The sequence below is a fragment of the Cupressus sempervirens genome, chromosome 9 (genome assembly GCF_028749045.1).
Source record: "Cupressus sempervirens isolate cs-2001-9-10 chromosome 9, ASM2874904v1, whole genome shotgun sequence".
In the NCBI taxonomy this organism is placed as follows: domain Eukaryota; kingdom Viridiplantae; phylum Streptophyta; class Pinopsida; order Cupressales; family Cupressaceae; genus Cupressus; species Cupressus sempervirens.
The window spans coordinates 660,186,484-660,207,259 of record NC_143126.1 but is presented as its reverse complement, the minus strand read 5'-3'; the positions used below and the strand labels follow the sequence as shown (position 1 = coordinate 660,207,259).

General features: G+C 36.8%; 1 pseudogene; it reads left to right on the top strand.

The window, feature by feature from the left end:
• Positions 1–543: 543 nt before the first annotated feature.
• On the top strand, positions 544–20,108 carry LOC149540476 (septin and tuftelin-interacting protein 1 homolog 1 pseudogene; annotated as a pseudogene).
• The last annotated feature ends 668 nt before the right edge of the window (positions 20,109–20,776 follow it).

Genomic DNA, 20,776 nt, shown 5'->3' with positions numbered 1-20,776 from the left:
GATTGTTAGAGCTCTTAAAAATAAAATTGTTTGAGAAAAAAACAACTATAGGATAGAACATGTGATGTACTTAAACCACCTAAAGTATCATCATTTGGGGCATGGCCCTTTATCCTATTTATTATCGTATGTTAAAATAACACATATGCATTTTATTTAATGACCTAAATAAAAGAGTATACTATAAAAACCATTATTGAACTTTTCTTATAATTAAAAACTACATTAATACTTATTGTATAAGTCTCAACTATGTGCATCAAATCATCCTCTCTATGTTGTATTTGAGGAGTGTGAGGTTGAATTGATACCAATTGAGTTAACAACCTTGATAGTGCACGAAGGATCTTTTGCAGTGTAGCAATAGGATCAATGACTGAAGCAAAATCAAGTTCACAATTATTCCCTTTCAACATCCCACCTTTGCATTTCATACCTATTCATCACATTTCTCACCCAACAATTGACCCATCTCACCCCTACAAATATGCTCCATTTATATCTCCATCCACCTCATCAACACAACTCTCATTTCATGTTGAAATGAAAGCTATCGAGGATCAAGCACCTATACTAGAGTTACACCACAATGTGAAGTTGATTTTAGATATGGTAGAGGAAAATATTCAGAAGTTTTATTAGAATTTAAGGCATGAGAGAGAGAGTCTGTGGAAATATACCAGAAGCAGAAGGAGTGGCTTTAGAAAGAGACTACACACAAAAACAATAACTAGATAACATAGAGATATTATGGGAGCAATGGATAGATTCTAGGAAAGTGTTGTAGTAGGTACTATGACATTAGAATCACTCGCAAGTGTCTTTGATAATTTATAGTCCAAGTATTAGAAGGACAACAAGTTGTGAAATTTTTTCATGTATTGCTTTTGCATTTGCTTTTCCTTTTCTTATAAGAATGTTTCAAGGTTGGGAACCACTTCAACATCCTTTACATGGTTTAGAGGTAATTTCATTGTTGCAGAGGATTTTGCAAGGGAATGAGCCTTGTGATTATGGCCATTACATAGAAGAAGAACTTGCTTCTTCAACTCCTTACACTCAACTCTTCACTGAAGTTATTCTTCCCATAGTGAGAATAACTGCTAAAAATTCCTGGGAGCCAAGGGACCATGAACCTATGCTATGTTTTCTGGAGACATGGGAGAAGTTACCACTAGATTTAGTACTTCATAACATTCGAGATCATATAGTGATGCCCAAATTAACAACAGTAGATTCTTGGGATCCTCGTAGAGAGACTATATCAATACATGCATGGCTACATCCTTGGCTTCCATTGTTGGGCCATCGTATGGATCCTTTATATCCAACCATTCATTATAAGTTGGAGAATGTGCTTCATGCCTAGCATGAAAGTGGTACATCTACATATGCAATTTTATCATCTTGGAAAACTATATTTGATCCTACTAGCTGGGAACAACTGATTGTTCTTTTTATTGTACCTAATCTAATGACAGTTCTACAATAATTTGTAATCAACACAACTATTCAACAACTAAACCAATTTAATTGGGTTATGGCTTGGGCATCTATTATTCCCATTTATCATATGGTTGCAATGTTGGAGGCAACATTTTTTCCGAAGTGGCAACATGTTTTGTATCATAGGATTTGAACTCAAATCTTGATTTTAATGAAGTAACATAGTGGTTTTTAGGGTGGAAAGGACTATTTCACCCCAAGCTTCTTGCTCACGAGAGGATAAGAAGTTAGCTAAATGTAGCCATTGAAATGATGAATCAAGTTGTATAGGGTATGACTATGGAACAACCTGGGGCTAGAGAGAATGTAAGCTATCTTAGGGTGATGGAGCAGTGCCAATTTGAGGTACTCTAGTAGCAACAAGCAGCAATAACATATGCTCAACAATAAGCCTCATCATCCATAGGTAGTGGGATTCACATAAATAATTCCATGGGAGCACCTCAGTTGAGTTTGAAGGAAGTAATTGAAACATATGCACAAGAACATGACATTCAACTTTTCTCTAAAGTGGGATACACACATGATGGTCTATCTAGATTCTTGAAAAAACAAGTGCTTGCACAATCTATAGATAGATGGTTGATTGCATCATTGGAGCAATTAGTTGAGATGCACCATAATCGAATTGGAGAAAATCATTGATAAAACAAACATATCATGAAGAGGAAACTTAAAAACATGAATGTTGAAATGCTGAAATGAAAGCTATCAAGGACCAAATACCTATGCCAACGTTATGACACAATGTGAAGTTGATTTTAGATATGGTTTTGAAAGAGACTGCATGACAAAAACAACAACTAGATAACATCGAGGATATTATGGGAGCACTGGATAGAATCTAGGAATGTATTGCAGTAGGTACTATGACATTGGGATCACTTCTAAGTGTCTTTGAAAATTTATAGTCCAAATATTGAGAGGACTACAAGTTGTTCAATTTGTCATGTATTGCATTTGCATTTTCTTTACTATTGCTTATAAGAGTGTTTCAAGGTTTGGAAACACTTCAACATCCTTTGCATGGTTTATAGGTAATGTAATTGTGGAAGACGCTTCTACAAGGGAATGAGCCTCATGATTATAGCATTTACATAGAAGCACTACTTTCTTCTTCAACTCCTTATACTCAACTCTTGACTAAAGCTATTCTTCCAGGAGTGAGAATAGCTGCTAAAAATTCCTAGGAACCAAGGGACCTTGAACCTATGCTACATTTTCTGGAGACATGGGAGAAGTTACTACTAGCCTCAGTACTTCATAACATTCAGGATCATATAGTGATGCCCAAATTAACAAGAGTAGTAGATACTTGGGATCCTCTTAGGGAGAGTGTGCCAATACATGCATGGTTACATCATTGGCTTCCATTGTTGGGCCAATGTATGGAGACTTTATATCCAACCATTCTTTATAAGTTGGGGAATGTGCTTCATGCTTGGCATGCAAGTGATGCATTTGCATATGCAATTTTATCACCTTGGAAAATTGTATTTGATACTACTAGCTAGGAACAACTAATAGTTCATTTTAGTGTACCTGTACATGGTAAGAACACGTATTCATGAAACTTTAGCGTAGAATGCAAATGGACTGATGAAAAACTATACTAGACCCAAGATATCATCATCAAAATGTAATCTCTACAAGTGTCTCATGTCTCCCTAACTACAACTGCTAAAATAGCTCTTAGACCAGCATCTTAGTGACAATTCTAGAATGGGATTATGCTAAAAATGCAGATCTACAATGAAAAATGCAAGATCTATGACAAAAATGTGGATTATATGTGAAATAGAACTCCTAGAAATGCTCTTGAAATGATCATGCTATGAACTAATATGCAATAAATGAAGCTAAATGATACAAAATGATGCTAAAAATGCTATGAACTTGATACAATGAAAATGGTAAATCAATGAGTCTAAATATGCCTATAGTGTAGATTCATAAAAACTTGGGTCCCTTGCCTCTTAGATTTCCCTCCTATTTATAGGATTTCGGAAGGGGTTGGGGTAAGAATTGGTATTTTCACTTTTGACTGGGGGTGAAACTAAAACTCAAAATATCTCATAAGAGGCCAGGAGAAAGAGTCCAACAGACTTGGTTTTGAGGATAATATGAGGAGTTTTTAAATTCTTTTAAATGGTAAAACGGAGATTTTCAATCTTGTGAGGATAAAATGATTTTATTGATTTAATAAATGATTTATTTTCAACACTTTGTCTTTTTCCTTCCTTTTTAAATTTTATTTTATTAATTTGAATTTGTTTCTTGCTCTTTTAAAGTTGATTTAGGTCTTCTCTATTTGATAGGTGATTAATGGCCTGATATGATTTTTGATTTTGAGAGTCTATTGTGTTTCTTCTGATTTTCTCTTTAATTTGGACTTGATCGATCAAAATTGCATGATTCAAATTTTTGCCAATATTTAGGTGTCTACAAATGCCCCTCTTTGAGCTAATATGCAAAGCACATTAATTAAAAGACTATCTTGATCTTCTGATTTTAGGCCAAATTCTGATGATTGGATGTTTTTTCAATGATATTCTGTTATTTCATCATTGTCGTGGTCTCTATCCATTGATGGCTTGATGTTTGATCATTGATAATTTGATGATTTGATTGTTATTGATTTGATGATTGGATTTCAATGTTGATTTGGTGGCAATAGTTTTGCTTGAATATCCTGGTTTTGATGTTTGAAAATTTTGGCTAGGGTAGGTCATTTTTGATGTTTCAAATTTTTTTAATGCCCCAGCTTGGATGTCCTGATTTGATATAGATATACTGCCCCCTTAGAAATAAAATTGGAAGAAAGTATGAAAATGCGAAGGTTGAGTAGGTTCCAATTTTATTTCTAACATGGTGGGAGATTGGCAGGAAAGATAGTTAGAATGGTTTGATACAAGACCTAAGTTAGCTTTGGTGAGCAAAAAGGTGCCAATAGGGGGTAAATAATTTGAAAAGGTTAAATAGGTCAAAAAGACCTTTTACCCTTGTCATTTTCACTTTTGCCTTTTAAATTTGGTGATTTGGAGCTCTAATTCAGCGAGGATGGTGGTTTTGTTATGGGAGCATAGATTTAGGATGGGCCATTGGTATGAGTGTCAAGCAAGCTACGGTGCCCCAGTAAGTTTTCAAGATCCTCTTTGTTTGAAATTTAGCATTTTTACCTGTATTTGGGGAGTTTTTGCGTAGATTTGTAGGGTAGATGTGTTGATTTTAGTGATTCAGTGCATTTGAAGATTTTTTTAGTGCATTTGCATTCATTTAGCACATGCGAGTAGTGTTTTAGCACAATCGTAGGGTGTTTTAGCGCATTTGAAAATCCTAGTTTAGGAGTAGATTAGCTCATATGGTAGGGTTGTAGTGCATCTGAGAAATAGAATAATGCATATGAATAAAACAATGCATACAAATAATTCTATAGTGCATACACATAGTGTTGTAGTGTATTTGACTATAATAGCGCATTTTATGGTTAAAATAGTGCATATGATCGATGTTGTAGCGCATATAGTGAAATAGTGCATATGAGAGCTATTGTCCCATGTAGATAATGTTGCAATGCATACTCATAAAATAGCACATCTGCCCAATATAATAGTGCATACACGATCCAATAGCACATATGAGATATAGAATGGTGCTTTTGAAAGTTGTAGTAGGGCATTTGAATTTTGGAACTCATTTGACAAGGTGTAGATCCTTTGTCGAATGTAAGATAATGCCAAAGATTAGATTCTTGGCTTGTCAACCAAGGATGGGCATAACAAGTAAACATTAGTAGTCAAGTATTCATGAAGTGATGTTTGTAGGATCGATATGATAATAGATAGGTGATGCCCCAACTCAGGATACACAGTAGGAAAGCCAAGCCAGTCCAACTCAGGGTAGAAAAAGATGAGCAATAGGTCCAAGATAGAACTAGTAGCTAGATAGCTAGATGTAATTATGAGATTGATATCTGATGATCACTTTGTGATGAAAAATTGATGCATTGTGTTTGCTTGATGAAAAATAGGTGCATGGGCAAAAGCTCATGGTATGAGGACTTTTATCCATGGCTGTTAGAGGTAGTGGGTCAATTGTTCGATGTAGACAGGCTGGTGATAAACTGGTGTGGCTTCACATATTTATTACAGATGCCCCAGTTCTAAGTGAACAGGGGATTACTGATAGCTGTGACTTGGAGCACAATACATTCCATTTGCCAATGGGGGAGATGACAGTGACTCCCAAGGACGTGTATAGGATTTTTCAGATCCTAACTATAGGGGATGTGGTTTATTATGATTAGACTGTGGGTGGGGCTACATTCTAAGACTTGTTCAAAGATGACAGTATTGGTGATGATAGTATGTCCTGGTTTAAGATGTTGCAGTATGATGCATTACTAGTAGTATTGGCAAGGCTAATAGGAGGGTTTCTGTTTCCAGATCACCGAGGGCGAGGGTGTCCAGTTGGATGGGGCCGGCTAATTCAAGAGATGATTGATGAGCCACAAAGATTTGCATGTGGTAGCTATATTTTGGCTCATTTGTATCATGATTTACACTAGGTTGTATATTTTGGGGCCTTGTCATTATCAACAGGGGTCATTTTGCTACAGGTATGGACATGGGAGCATCTACCCATTACACGTTTGATGTGTGTATGATAACACCCACAAGGCATGCCATATATGCATACTTATTTTGGTTTGATAATGTAGCCCCATTTGGGCAAGACAAAGTACTGGCGCTAGATTTTGGATGATATTGATGAGGTCGTATGGAGACCTTATAGATTTATAGAGCCTTGGGCAGAGGACAATGATGAGATGGTATATTTCTTTAGCTTGAGGTATTTTCTTGGTTGGATTCATTTTGTACTAGAGCAATTTTGCTTTAGGTGAGTGGTGAGTCAGTTTGGTCGACGACAGGGCATGCCATAAGAGACTGCACATTATGCCTAAGTTTAGTCAAAGAGAGCAGTGTGGGGGCCAATGCTGGAGTATGAGGCTTGCCTAGAGGCCTTTTTATAGATGATAGACACACCACGGCCTTGGGCCTTGCGAGATGGGGTAGTGGATGCAGGGATGGAGGGGGATTATGCACAATGGTTTCAAGATCATCCCTTCCCTAGATACACAAATCCAACTAAGCCGATGCGAGGTATTGATGAGCCGTAAAGTGGGGGAGAGGATGATGATGATGAGGGTGGTCAAGGGAGAGGTAGAGGGAGACAACAATCTAGGGTCAAAGTGGGCAGAGCACAAGGGAGACGAGGTCAGGTAGCCATGGTGTTGCCATAGAGGGGAGTGGTATGAGGCCTAGTGTGGGGACTGGTGGGTGTAGGGAGAGTTAGAGGTATCTACAGCTAGGGTGGTGCATAGGTGAGAGGAGGGATGGTTGGTCAACATAATGGAGTAGAGAAAATGAGGGAAAGATTTCCAGAGGATGTACAATGTGTTCGTTGATAGAGGCCATGAGCGCATGGGCCTATCAGAGATCCACCAGGTGCACAGCTGCAGGTATTGCCAAAGGCATGACCATTGGAGAGGTCTAGAGGATTGACTGATTTGGAGGCTCAGATGAGTGTCATAGAGGCTCAGATGGGTGAGGTGTTGAGTACCTTGTAGACATTCATAATAGTGATGACACCAGGACCACTGTCACCACCATTGCCACTGAGGATAGATGGGGCATCTTCAAGTCAGATGGTTATGATTGGACTAATTACACCATCAACAGATGTGATAGAGTAGTCAAGAAGAGAGGATATGGGTGCCCTAGTGAGTAGGAACTGTCAGATTAGGCATCCTCATAGGGATGAGTGTTTATCATTATACTATGTCCTTATTCTTCATGATGTATGATTATTCTAGTGATGTTCACTGGACATTTATATTGATGTACTAAGTTGATCCTTGATTTATGTTCTTTCATGTTATATGATCATGTGATGTGCATGTTGAGGAATTTTATCTATTGTTCATGTGATTTTAGCCTTGTGATGGACTGTTGGATTGTCATAACATTATTTTATGAGATATCCGAGCTTATTGATGTTTTAGATGTGTACACTTGTTATATCATGGACTTATCCTATCATGTGATTGTTTGATTTGATGATTATGGTAGCAGTGGATGCATATGTGTATATATATGTGAATGATTAGTGTAGATGGATTACGATGTAGAATAGATGGTAGGTTACTAATGATGTAATGAAAATGTGATGTGGTAACATGAATGTAATGACATGAAATGAAATGAAATGAGGTGAATTGAAATGTTATATGTAATATGTAATGAAATGAAAATGAAATAAGAGAAGTAACGAAATGAAACAAGATGGAAGATGGAATGAAATGAAATGATATGGAATATGAAATAAAAATAAAATGAGAGGGAATAGGAAATAAAAGTGAGATGGACTATGTAATGCAATGAAATGAGATGTGTAATGAAATGAAAATGAAATCAGATGAGGAATGAAATGAAATTGGAATATGTAACGAAATGAAATGAAAATGAAAATGTAATGGAATGAAATGATATGAAATGTAATGAAATGGAGGGAAAATCTAATGGAATGGAATGATAAGCAAAAATGTAATGAAATGAAATAATAGGATATGGAATAAAGTAAAATTAAATGATGAGTGAAAATTTAATGAAATGAAATAATAGGATATGAAATAAAGTGAAATTAAATGATAAGTGAAAATGTAATTAAATGAAATAATAAGATATGAAATAAAGTGAAATGAAATGATAAGTGAAAATTTAATGAAATGAAATAATAGGATATGAAATAAAGTGAAATGAAATGATAAGTGAAAATGTAATGAAATAAAATAATAGGATATGAAATAAAGTGAAATGAAATGATAAGTGAAAATGTAATGAAATGGAACAATATGATATGAAATGTAATGATAAGATGTATGTAACGAAATGAAAAATGAGGTGAAATGAAGTGAAGTGGAACAAAATGAAAATGAAATGTAATGAGATAAGACAAGTAACGAAATGAAGTGAGATGGAATATGGAATGAAATGAAATGACATGGAATATGAAAGGAAAATGAAATGAGATGGATTAGGAAATGAAATGGATTACGTAGTGAAGTGAAGTGAGATGTAATGCAATGAAAATGTGATGAAATTGTTTGAGATTCAAAGGCTTTGAGTTGAAGTGTCAACTTTTGTGAATCAAAAGCCACAAAATGAATGGATGAAATGGAAAAATGAAGGAGATGGAAGATGGGAAAAGATGATGCAATGAATTAGATGACATGGAAGGTGGTTAGATGAGATTGTTTGTGATTCAAAAGCCACACAAGATAGTAGATGAGGTGGTGCAATCTGATAGTGATGAAAGTGTCAGAGAGTCAAAGACCACATAATGTGATGAGGGGAATGAAGTGGTGAATGCATGAAGTGTAATGCTAACATGGATGGGATGAAGAATCAAAGTCCATGATATTTGAGTGCTCAAAAGCTCATTTTGAGATTGATGTGGATGTTGTTTTCTGGTTTGTTTATAACCATTCATGAAATTGCTGAGTAATGTTGGTGAGTTGTATCCTAGTTTATGTGCCAACCATTCATTTTGCAAGAAACCCAAGATGAAAAATAAAAACTAGATGAGTGCAACTTAACTGTCACTTTTTCAAAGAGACGCAAACTAATTGTCATCATAGAGCATGTGATAAAAGTGACTAAGTGCAACCACCACTAGCTCAGCTATAGTGATATGAATACTTTGTCATGCCGAGAAGTACCAACAAAGAGGAAAAATGTACAAGAAGAACATGAATATCACTAAGAAACAAAAGCTATAGCCATAGAATAATAAAAACAGGCATGTCAACTAGTCACATGCTAGACAAAAGACCTCACCTAAGGTAGCACACAAGATTGGTCAAGGTTCACATGGTATTCCATCTGGGAGGAGGTTCTTATAAGTGGACACCAGTAACATGTGAAACCAAAGGATCATAGGAGTTAAACAATGAAAAACCAACAAAATATCATGACTTCATCCTGGTACCTCTAGTCAAGCACATCATCGAGGTACTAAAAGGGCATGATAGAAAATAAATCATTATGTGTGAACCAGGGGTGCTTCTAGTTGTTTGCAATAGTATCATGTTGTTGTTTTTGTTTAGGTCTACCAGCAAGTAACTTGTTGTACCAGGCAGATGGGAAAGCATGGGATGTGTCAGTGATGATATAGTAGCAGAATCTGGTGGTCAGTCTGCATCAGCAAAAAGTTGGGTGATTGAATGTTAGAGTTGAGGGTCAAGTTTACCAGGTACTAGTGTAGTAGGATGTAGAGAGTAGATACGTGGAAGACTAGTATCGAATGGGGCTTGGGTGAATGACGACTATAAGGAGGCGAATAGTATGATAATGAATCAAGGTGAAGTGGGGAGTAAAATGTGATTATTGGAGACAATAAAAAGTTGTGGGAATCATGCAAGTGAAAGCATTTTGGGCTCACCAGATTAGTCATAGTGGGATGGTGATGCTAACTAGGGAAGGTGGATGAGGCAAGGGTGGAGAGAAAAACATGTTAGGAAAACTTCCAAGGAGTGGGTGGAACAACCAGAACTCTAAGTGTTAGTTTCACATCCGAGTGAGACGAGCCAGGAAGGAAAAAGGCCAACACAACCTGAAGGGGTGGGGATGGAAGTGAAAGAAATGCCCTTGTTGGCTTTAATGATGTTATCAGGGATTGTAGCACAACAGACATTGCAGGGGGTAGCAGATGACAGGCCAATAACGTAGGTGGAGGATAGTTTATTTGTGAAGATGAAGAGCATATCAGGAGAGGAGGAGGAAGTGGGGGAAATAAAGTCTCCTAAAAAATCTGTGCGAGAAACTGTAAAGGATGTTGGGGGTGTTAGTGGTGGTGAAGTAATGAGTGGGACATGACAGTGGATAAGCTTTAGGATGTTGGGATGAGGTTCAATAGAAGGGGGAACAAGCATTGTAAATATGGGGGAGCCACAGCTAGAGGCAGGAGACAATGATCAGTCATCATAGGACATGAAAGGATTATGGAAACTGTTGGCTATAGAGAGAGTGTGAGAAAAGAACGTAGAACAAGAGGTCACATTTTTGCTAGGGTTGGGGGAGAAGGCTTGGGAGGATGGGGCACAAATAGAGGCAAAATGATTGCAGGTGATGATAGATGCAGAGTAGGCATGGGTGCAATCGCTAGAGATAGAGTTGCGCGTGGAACACACACAAGCATAGGGAAGCGATGCAAGAATGCAGGCCGAAATGATCAAGGTCTCAGTGGTTGCAAGAATCAATTAAGATGGCATAGGTGGGTTTGGAGAGTGCGCAGAATGAGCTAGTGTTATTGTAGTCATAGTCTAAGTAATTCATGAAAGTGATCACGAAGATGAACTCCTTGGTGTTGAAGTTGTAGGAGCGGTTAGTGTTAATTGAGGGGAAGGTGCGGCAACTATAGCACCATTTAGGTGAGGCAAAAATGGATGTGGAGCATTGGGGGTAAGCAAGTTGGTGGAGAATGTGTTCGTGGAAATGCCTCGGATGACAAAGGTACACTAGGAAGTTTCTTATTGGATGCGACATTATTATCAGGCATTCTCACATGAGGACTAGCAAGAGATGTAGTTTATAGATAAATAATTTACACATATGTTAAACACACAATTACATGGTGGAAGGTTTCCAATTCCTATAGAAGTAGTATGGACATGTAGGGGGTTGACAACAGGAAATTCTTCATTTGGAGCTAGGCCAGAAGAGACACCATTGGTTGGACATCCTATTGTGCCACCTCCACCAGGAGGCCAAAATAAATAATCCACTAGAAATTGTTGGGGTGTAATGCAGTTAATGTTGTCATAGGAGAATAGAAAGTTTGTGTTTGTTGTTGCGGTAATTGATGTTGATTATAATGCATTGTCATGTGTATTTTTGGTATTTTTGAAATATATCTATATGTTTTTGTGATTTTTTTGAATATTTAAATGTTTTTGGGATGTTTGGCAAATATTTGAATGTTTTTGTGTTTTTGTGGAATATTTAAATGTTTTTGGGATGTTTGGTAGATATTTGAATGTTTTTGTTTTTTTGTGGAATATTTAAATGTTTTTGGGATGTTCGGTAAATATTTGAATGTTTTTGTAATAAATGTTGGAACAGTTTAACTCTTGTAAAAATGGGAACAATATCATCTATAAAGTGACGATAACTATGACTGTTAAGAAAGAATGTCTGTGTGTCTATGATGAACCAATACAGGCAATAATAAGGCCAACGGGGGGATGTTTCTCTTGGTGTGTGATGAGACAGGCATTCTTGAGGCCTATGAAAAGGTGTTAGGGGCCCAAAAGAGGACACTTGGGTCTCAAGTATGTGAAATAGGGTCTTGAAAAGACATTTTGACTTGAGAAAGGCATGTTGGGGGCCCAAAAGACATCGGGGGTCTTGAAAAATGGCAAAATAGGTCCTATAAAAAGGTGTTTGGGTTGAAAAAGGCATTTGAGGGGCCGAAAAAAGCATTTTAGGGGCCTAAAAAAGGCACTTTGAGCCTAAAAGGTGCTGGAGGGGTCCAAAAAGGACACTTGGGCCTTGAAAAAGGTACTAGAGGGGCCTAAAAAGGTGCTTTGGGCCTAAAAAGGCACTAAAGGGGGTCCGAAAAGGATGAGTGGGCCTTGAAAAAGGTGCTAGAGGGGCCTAAAAAGGTGCTAAAGGGGGTCCAAAATTGACACACGAGTCTTCAAAAAGGTGCTAAAGTGTCCTAAAAAATGCACTTTGGGCCTAAAAAGGCACTAAAGGGGGCCCGAAAAGGACACATAGGCCTTGAAAAAGGCACTAGAGGGGCCTAAAAAGGTGCTAAAAGGGGGAGCCAAGCTTGCACACTTACGGTTACTTATTCTATGCCTCTGTTTGAGTGAGGATGAAAGAGTCTGATGGATATCTAGGTTTTCAAGATAGCATTAACATATTTGTTGAAGGAGGCTAGACTAATCATGGCCACTGTAACTTAAATAAGACTAATGATTCATAGGGAATTATTGCTTTTGACAAGAGGAGGGAAATCGGGGCACCTCTTGTGCTATCTGCATTGTGCCAGATTTTCCAAAGTCCTACGAAATGTTTCAAGACATTACCACACTTCTTCTTAATATCAATGGGTTGTGTTGGGTTCAAATACCCGATGTCCTATTGTATAGCCTGATTAAGGAATTGATAGGAATTTTGGGGTGTTGTTGATAGGAATTGCCCCCTTTTGAATGGTTTTGGCTAGTTGTGAATTTTTTTTTTTGCCATTTTTAGATGATTTTTGAATTATTTGGTATTTTTGGACAAGTTTTGAATTTTTTTGGCATTTTTGGACAATTTTAAAATTTTTTTTGGTGGTTTTAAGCTATTTTTGAATATTTTTTTAGCATTCTTGGATGATTTTTGAATTTTTTTGGTAATTTTGGATGATTTTTGGGATTGTAGGGGTGAAACAAAGGATGTGAGTGAGATTTGGTGGAATACAAGGGTAATTAGGACCATGTGAAGTATCTAAAGAGGCAATGAAGGGAGTTTATGATGCCAAATGGGTTGACTGAGGGCTAAAATAAATATAGGAGATTATTGGCCAAGGTGGATAGCAGAGATGTGCATTGATTTTCCTGCAATTCATGTCTATGGTATCTTAATACATAATCAGACTCCCTGTTTTGCTGAATTTGTTTTGCTCCCCATTGTTGCTATTGTACTAGTTGTTTCCACTATTATGCACATTCAATCAAGGAAAAGGGCTTTGATTTTCTCTTGTTATTGTTATTGTTATTGCTGTTATGGGCTCTATTTCCCTTGTTCTACTGTTGCTTGTCATACTGATTATTTTTGCTGCTATGAACCATATTGGATGCTAAAATACCTTAGAACTATAACCCACAAGTGTTTCTCAATTGGGTATGTGTGAAATTAATTTGGAGGGACTTGAAATAAGCAAAATATGTCCAAAGATGGTTGCTTGAGGATTGTCTTGACTATTTTTCAGCATTGAAGGACTTGTATTGTTTAGGGAAGTCCAAAAGCGCTATCTCTTGCCCCTTTTCAAATCAAAAGTGGCACTCTCACTTCTTTTGTACCATATTTTTCTTTTTTGGTATTTTTGATATTTTTTGATATTTTGGTATTTTTGATGTTTTCCTCAAAGCTTTTAGACATAAAACTGTTTGAGATGGATGCTATTGATAGGTTCTGCTAATTTTGTACCATCACAATCTAAAAGTCAGTAGGTACCAATCCTAAAGGATTATGTAATAAGGTACAAACCAATCTAGTTGGCCTCCCATTTCCCTTTCTTTTCCCTTGCTTCTTGGTTCTTAGGGTTTTCTCTAAGCATGAGGTCACCAATCTGAAAGACCCAAGGTTTGACCCTTCGTTATAATGCCTTGATAATCTATTCTGATACACTTTGAGATGTTCATGCACTATACATTGATGTTCTTCCAAAAACTCTAGTTGTTCTAGATTGACCACTCTGTAATCCTCATCTGATAGGATGTCTTGAAGAGTAACTCTCAAGGATGGGATCTCAACCTCTAAAGGGAGAATAGCTTCATAACCATAAACCAAAGAGAAGGGTGTCACACCTATGGACATCCTAACACTTGTCTTGTAGGCCCAAAGGGTGGGGTTCAACTATAAATTCCAATCTCTACCAATATCATTAACGGTTCTTTTGAGGATGGTTTTGTTGGTAGCCTCTGCTTGGTCATTGCCTTGGGGATAATATATTGATGAAGAATGCTGTATAATGTGAAATTTTTCACCTAATTCATCAATTATTTGGTTTTTAAAATAAAAGGCATTATCTGTGAGGATTGCATGAGGTATGCCAAACTGACAAATGATATGGTTGAGAATAAAAGAGGAGATCTATTTTCTCGTAGAGTCGGCAAGTAGCACTGCTTTGACCCACTTGGTGAAGTATTCAATGGCGGTGATAATCCATTTATGCGCACTAGAGGAGGGTGGATGGATGGCTCCAATCAAATCAAAACTCCATTGATAAAAAGGCCATGGCGTGGCCAAAGGATTTAGCTCTTGGGCTAGTGCGTGAATAAGGTTACCATGGATTTGACATTTTTTGTAGGTTTTGACAAAATCAATAGAATCCTTTTCCATGGTTGGCCAAAAATAACCCATTCTAAGAATCTTCTTTGCTAATGTGAACCCATTGGAGTGTGACCCACAAATCCCTGCATGGACTTCTTGCAGTGTGACTATAGACTCATCCTTTTTGAGACACCTAAATAAAGTACCATCAAGACCTTTCCTATACAATGTATTAGCCATCAAGGTGTAATGAGAGGCTTGACAAATGAAATTTCATTTTTGATTATGTGAGATGTCAGACAGAAGTGTTATCACAGAGGTAGGTAATAATGGGACTATAGCAAAAGGAATTTGGGACGTTTAGATGGCAAACAATAAGGGAATCAGGTTGAGTAAATGCAGGTTGAACCACCTCTTGCACTAGGAACTCATATCGCTCGTGTTGTTCCAGGAGCTAAAATAAGGAGGCCAAGGTGGCCATAGCATCTGCTACTCTAATCCTCTCTCTAGGAATTTGTTCGAAAGTAATGTGAATAAAACATGCCTTGAGTGCATTGACTATATGTTTATAAGGAAACAATTTTTCATCCTTTGTCTAATAAGTATTAGTAACTTGATTGATGACTAAATGGGAGTCTCCATAAACTTCTAGGGTGGTCAGTTTCCATTCCAAAGCCAGCTTGAGACCCAAAACCAAAGCTTCATATTTAGCCATGTTGTTGGTGCAAGGGAAGAGCAGTTTGAAAGATTTAGGGATGGTAACACCAAGTGGCGTGATGAACAAAATATTGGCACCTAACCCATGGTGTGCGTAGGAACCATCAAAACAAAATTTCCATGTTACTGGCTCTGTTTGAAGGATGTGCATATCAGGGAAGTCAACTAAGATAGGATTGGAACATTCTCCAGGTGCATCTACCAATTGATCAGTAATGACCTATCCTTTTATTGCCTTCCTATCAACATACTCAATGTCAAACTTGCTTAGGATCATCACCCATTTAGTGAATCTACCTGTTAATGTTGTCTTGCTGAGAAGGTATTTGAGAGGATCAATTTTGGAGATGAGCTTGACTTTGTGTGTTAGGAGGTAATGATGTAGTTTTTGGGAAGCATAAACTATGGCCAGCAAGCCTTTTCAATGAAAGAATAATTAATCTCATAGTTGACCAAGGTACGACTAATGTAGTAAATGGCTCATTCTTTTCCTTGGTCATTTTCTTGCACTAAGAGGGCTCTAATTGACTTATCTATTATAGAAATATACAATAGTAATGGTTTGTGTGATACCAGAGGTACCAACACAAGTGGATTCATCAAATAGGTTTTAAGTGTTTCAAAAGGATTCTGAAATTGATCATCCCACTTAAAATTTATGTCTTTATGTAGCAAGTGTGTGGAAGGTGTACACTTTTTTGCCAACTAATAAATGAGCCAGTGAACTGATTGGAGCCTACCTTTAAGAGAGCATAACTGATTCAGGTTCTTTGGAGGTTGCATACTAATTATGGCTTGTACCTTCTCGAGGTCAACTTCTATCCCTTTGGCTGAGACAATGTATCCTAGGAACTTGCCTAATTTGATGCCAAAAGTGCATTTCTTGGGATTGAGCCTGACCTTGAACGCTTCTAGGTAGGTGAATATTTTGGCCAGTATGGGAAGATTTTCTTCTCGTTTATGGGATTTGGCAAGAATGTCATCCACATAATCTTCCATGAAGATATGTATCATATCATGAAAGATACTGGTCATAGCCCATTGATAGGTAGCCCCAGTGTTCTTTAACCCAAAGGGTATTACGTTCCAACAAAGTGTGCCCCATGCACAAGTAAAAGCTATTTTCTCTTGATCTTCTAGTGCTATTTTGATTTGATTGTACCCAGAAAACCCATCCATGAGTGAAAACATGGAATGACCTGCTGTGAGATCGACAATGGTGTCGATATTAGGGAGGGGAAAGTCATCTTTAGGACATGCTTTGTTTAAATCTTGAAAGTTTATATAGATGCGTATGCTACCATTCTTCTTTGATATGGGGACAATATTGAGATCCATGATGCATACGCTAGGGGTAAGATGAAATTGGTACTGATTAATTTTTCCAATTTTGCTTTCACTAATAGGGCTATATGAGGATACATCTTTTTGAGTTTTTGTTTTACTCGCTTGACCTCCAGAGAGATGTTAAGATGGTGGAGGATTAAGGTAGGGTCTAAGTTGGGCATGTCCACATAAGACCATGTGAAATTTATCTATCTTTCTTTGAAGAATTCAATAAATGCCTTCATTTCTTTTGGGCTCAAGGACTATGCCAAATAAATGACTTTTGGTTCTTGTTCTGTGCTGATGTTGACCGGTTCTATTGGCTCAATCAAAATAGAAGATCGCTCCTCAGAATGTTCAAGTAAGGTATCAATTACCCCATCCGTGGGTGCCATGGTTGAGTTTTCACCTTGGGATGTGTAACTTCTATTTGTTTCCATTTTTTTATCAAGATTAGCCACAACTTTGTGGTGGTCAATAAGGTTGTGGGATACTTGTGCTACTCTAGTGTGATTGAGATGATCGATAGCCAACTCAACCATATGCTCTTCTTCTATTCTTCGTTGATGAGATGGTTGAACAACTTTAAGGTATATGAAAAGTTCATGGTCAGTGTCAAAATGAGGGAGGTGATGAGGCTCAATTGTATCCTAGTTAATGAGTTGTATCCCTCTCACTGGCCCTGCTACAAAAACTCGGGAGGTAGCCCTTCTATGGCTAGATTATCCTACGTAATGAAAAGCGAGAAATGAAATTCACAAATAGGTTTGGGAATTTGATCACTCGAGAAGAGTGAGAGCATACCCCTATTATTTTGGCTCCGCAAACACAACAGACACAAAGATTTAATTTCCAGCCCTTATACTACTAAAGATAGGGGGGGCTCCTAATTAGACTATGTGTGGGTTCTTTTCTTGTTCAATTTTAACCAATCTTTACATAAGGTTGGGCATTCTGATCAACTCAAAGGAGTTGAGAGCATAGGTCTACTTCTTTATTAGATCAGCAAGATTGAACATTCTTATTAAACTATGTTTGAAAACTTAGGAATGCCACACTTTTAATTAACAAGAGCTGAGGTCCACCTACTTGATTTAGAGCTGGCAAAGGCTAGGCGCATTTATGAGGGTCTTCATTCCTGTTGCATGCTATCTACAATCTGAAAGCTTGTTTGTTAACATAGAAGGGACCTGTAAGCAAAAGATATTTGGATCTAGAAGTTAGATTCAGGAAACTACAAATTTTATCAAATGCACCATAGAAATTCTCATATGTGTCATAGAAAACCTCATATGCACTATTCTATTATGCAAAAGTGTTATAAGAAAATCAAATGCACTTTAAGGTGCTTCATATGCTTTATAGAAATGATCATATGTGTTATAGAAATATTTAGAAGTGCTATAAGAATATGTAGATGCATTAGAAGACTATGCAAATGTGTTACAAAATAATATAAATGCATTACAAAACTATGTTAATGTGTTACTGTGCTATACAAATGCATTATAGAACAATGCAAATGCGCTACAGTAAGATTCAATGAGTTAAAAAAGAGCTCATAAGCATTAGAATATATCTCAGAAGCATTGAAACAGAGTGCAAAAGTGTCAGAAGATTTGGATCTAGCCCTTCTATGCTCAGGAAAGACTTTGGAATGCTATTCTTGCTAATATGAGGTCTCTCGGACGTAGAAGAACTTATATTTGATTAGATATGTACAAGAGAATAGCCAAAAAAAAATAAATCTATACTAGAAATGAAAGATTAGATTAAAAAACTTGAAAATAGAGAGGCTTTTAGTTCAACCCCATGGTGGGTGCCATTTTGTACACGATAAGAACACATATTCATGAAACTTTAGTGTAGAATGCAAATGGACTGATGACAAACTATACTAGACCCAATATATCATCATCAAAATGTAATCTCTACAAGCATCTCATGTCTCCCTAACTACAACTGCTAAAATAGCTCTCAGACCAACATCTTAGTGATATTTCTAGAATGGGATTGTGCTAAAAGTGCAGATCTACAATGAAAAATGCAAGATCTATGACTAAAATGCAGATTATATGTGAAATAGAACTCCTAGAAATGCTCTTGAAATGATCATGCTATGAACTAATATGCAAGAAATGAAGCTAAATGATACAAAATGATGCTAAAAATTCTATGAACTTGCTACAATGAAAATGTTAAAACAATGAGTCTAAATATGCCTATAGTGTAGATGCATAAAAACTTGGGTCCCTTGCCTCTTAGATTTCCCTCCTATTTATAGGATTTCAGAAGGGGTTGGGATAAGAAATAGGATTTTCACTTTTGACTGGGGTGAAAGTGAAATTCAAAATATCTCATAAGAGGCTAGGAGGAAGAGTCCAACAAACTTGGTTTTGAGGATAATATGAGGATTTTTCAAATTCTTTTAAATGGTAAAAGGGAGATTTTCAATCTTGTGAGGATAAAATGATTTTATTGATTTAATAAATGATTTATTTTCAACACTTTGTCTTTTTTCTTCCTCCCTTTTTAAATTTTATTTTATGAATTTGAATTGTTTTCTTCGTCTTTTAAAGTTGATTTAGGTCTTGTCTATTTGATAGGTGATTTATGACCTGATATAATTTTTTGATTTTGAGAGTCTATTGTGTTTCTTTTGATTTTCTCTTTAATTTGGAGTTGATCGATCATAATTGCGTGATTCAAATTTTTGCCAATTTTTGGGTGTCTACAGTACCTAATATGACGATAGTTCTATAAGAATTTGTAATCAACCCAACTAATCAATAACTAGACCAATTTAACTAGATTATGGCTTAGGTACCTATTATTCAAATTTATCATATGGTTGCAATATTGGAGGTGACATTTTTTCCAAAGTGGTAGTAGGTTTTGTATCATTGCTTTTGTTCAAGTCCTAATTTTAATTAAGTAACACAGTGGTTTTTAAGGTGGAAAGGACTATTTCACCCTGAGATTCTCACTAATGAGAGGATAAAAAGTTAGATAAGTATAGCCCTTGAAATGATCAATCAAGATGTAGAGCATATGACTATGGAACAACCTAGGGTTAGAGAGAATTGAAGTTATCTTAGGGTGATGGAGCAGTTCCAATTTGAGGCACTTTAGTATAAAAAAGAAGCAGTAACATATGCTCAACAACAAGTATCATCTTCCATGGGCAGTTGGATTCGCCTAAATAATTCCATGGGTGCACCTCATTTGAGTTTGAAGGAAGTGATTGAAACATATGCACAAGAACATGAGATTCAATTTTTCCCTAAAGTGGGACACACACATGATGGTCTTTAGGTTTATGGCTTTAGAACTATCAGTATCTATCTAGATTCTGTAAAACAACAAGTGCTTGCACAATCTAGAGATAGATGGGTTATTGCATAATTGGAGTGGCTAGTTCAAATGTATCGTAATCAAACTAGAGGAAATCATTGATAAACCAAACATATAATGAAGAGGAAACTTGAAAAGTTGAATGCTAAAATGAAAGCTATCAAGCATCAAACACCTATGCAAGAGTTACAACACAATGTGAAGTTGATTTTAGGTATAGTAGAGGAAAATATTTAGAAGTTTGATCAGAATTTAAGGTACGAGAGTGAATCTGTGGCAATATACTAGAAGGAGAAGGAGTGGCATTAGAAAGAGATTATACGATAGAAACATTTCCTAGACAACTTAGACGATATTATGGGAGCACTTAGAATCCAAGAAATTGTTGGAATAGGTACTATGGCATTGGAATCACTTGCAAGTGTCTTTGACAATTTACAGTCCAAATGTTGGGAGGACTGCAAGTTGTGCAATTTGTCATGTATTGCACCTTCATTTGCTTTGTCATTTCTTAAAAGAGTGTTTCAAGGTTGGGAACCACTTCAACATCCTCTGCATGGTTTAGAGGTAATTTCATTGTGGTAGAGGCTTCTGCAAGGGAATGAACTCCATGATTATGGCATTTACATAGAGCAGAACCTGGTTCTTCAACTCCTCACACTCAACTCTTCACTGAATTTATTCTTCTAGCAATTAGAATAGATACTAGAAATTCTTGGGAGCTAAGGGGCCCTAAACCTATGCTACATTTCCTAGAGACATGGGAGAAG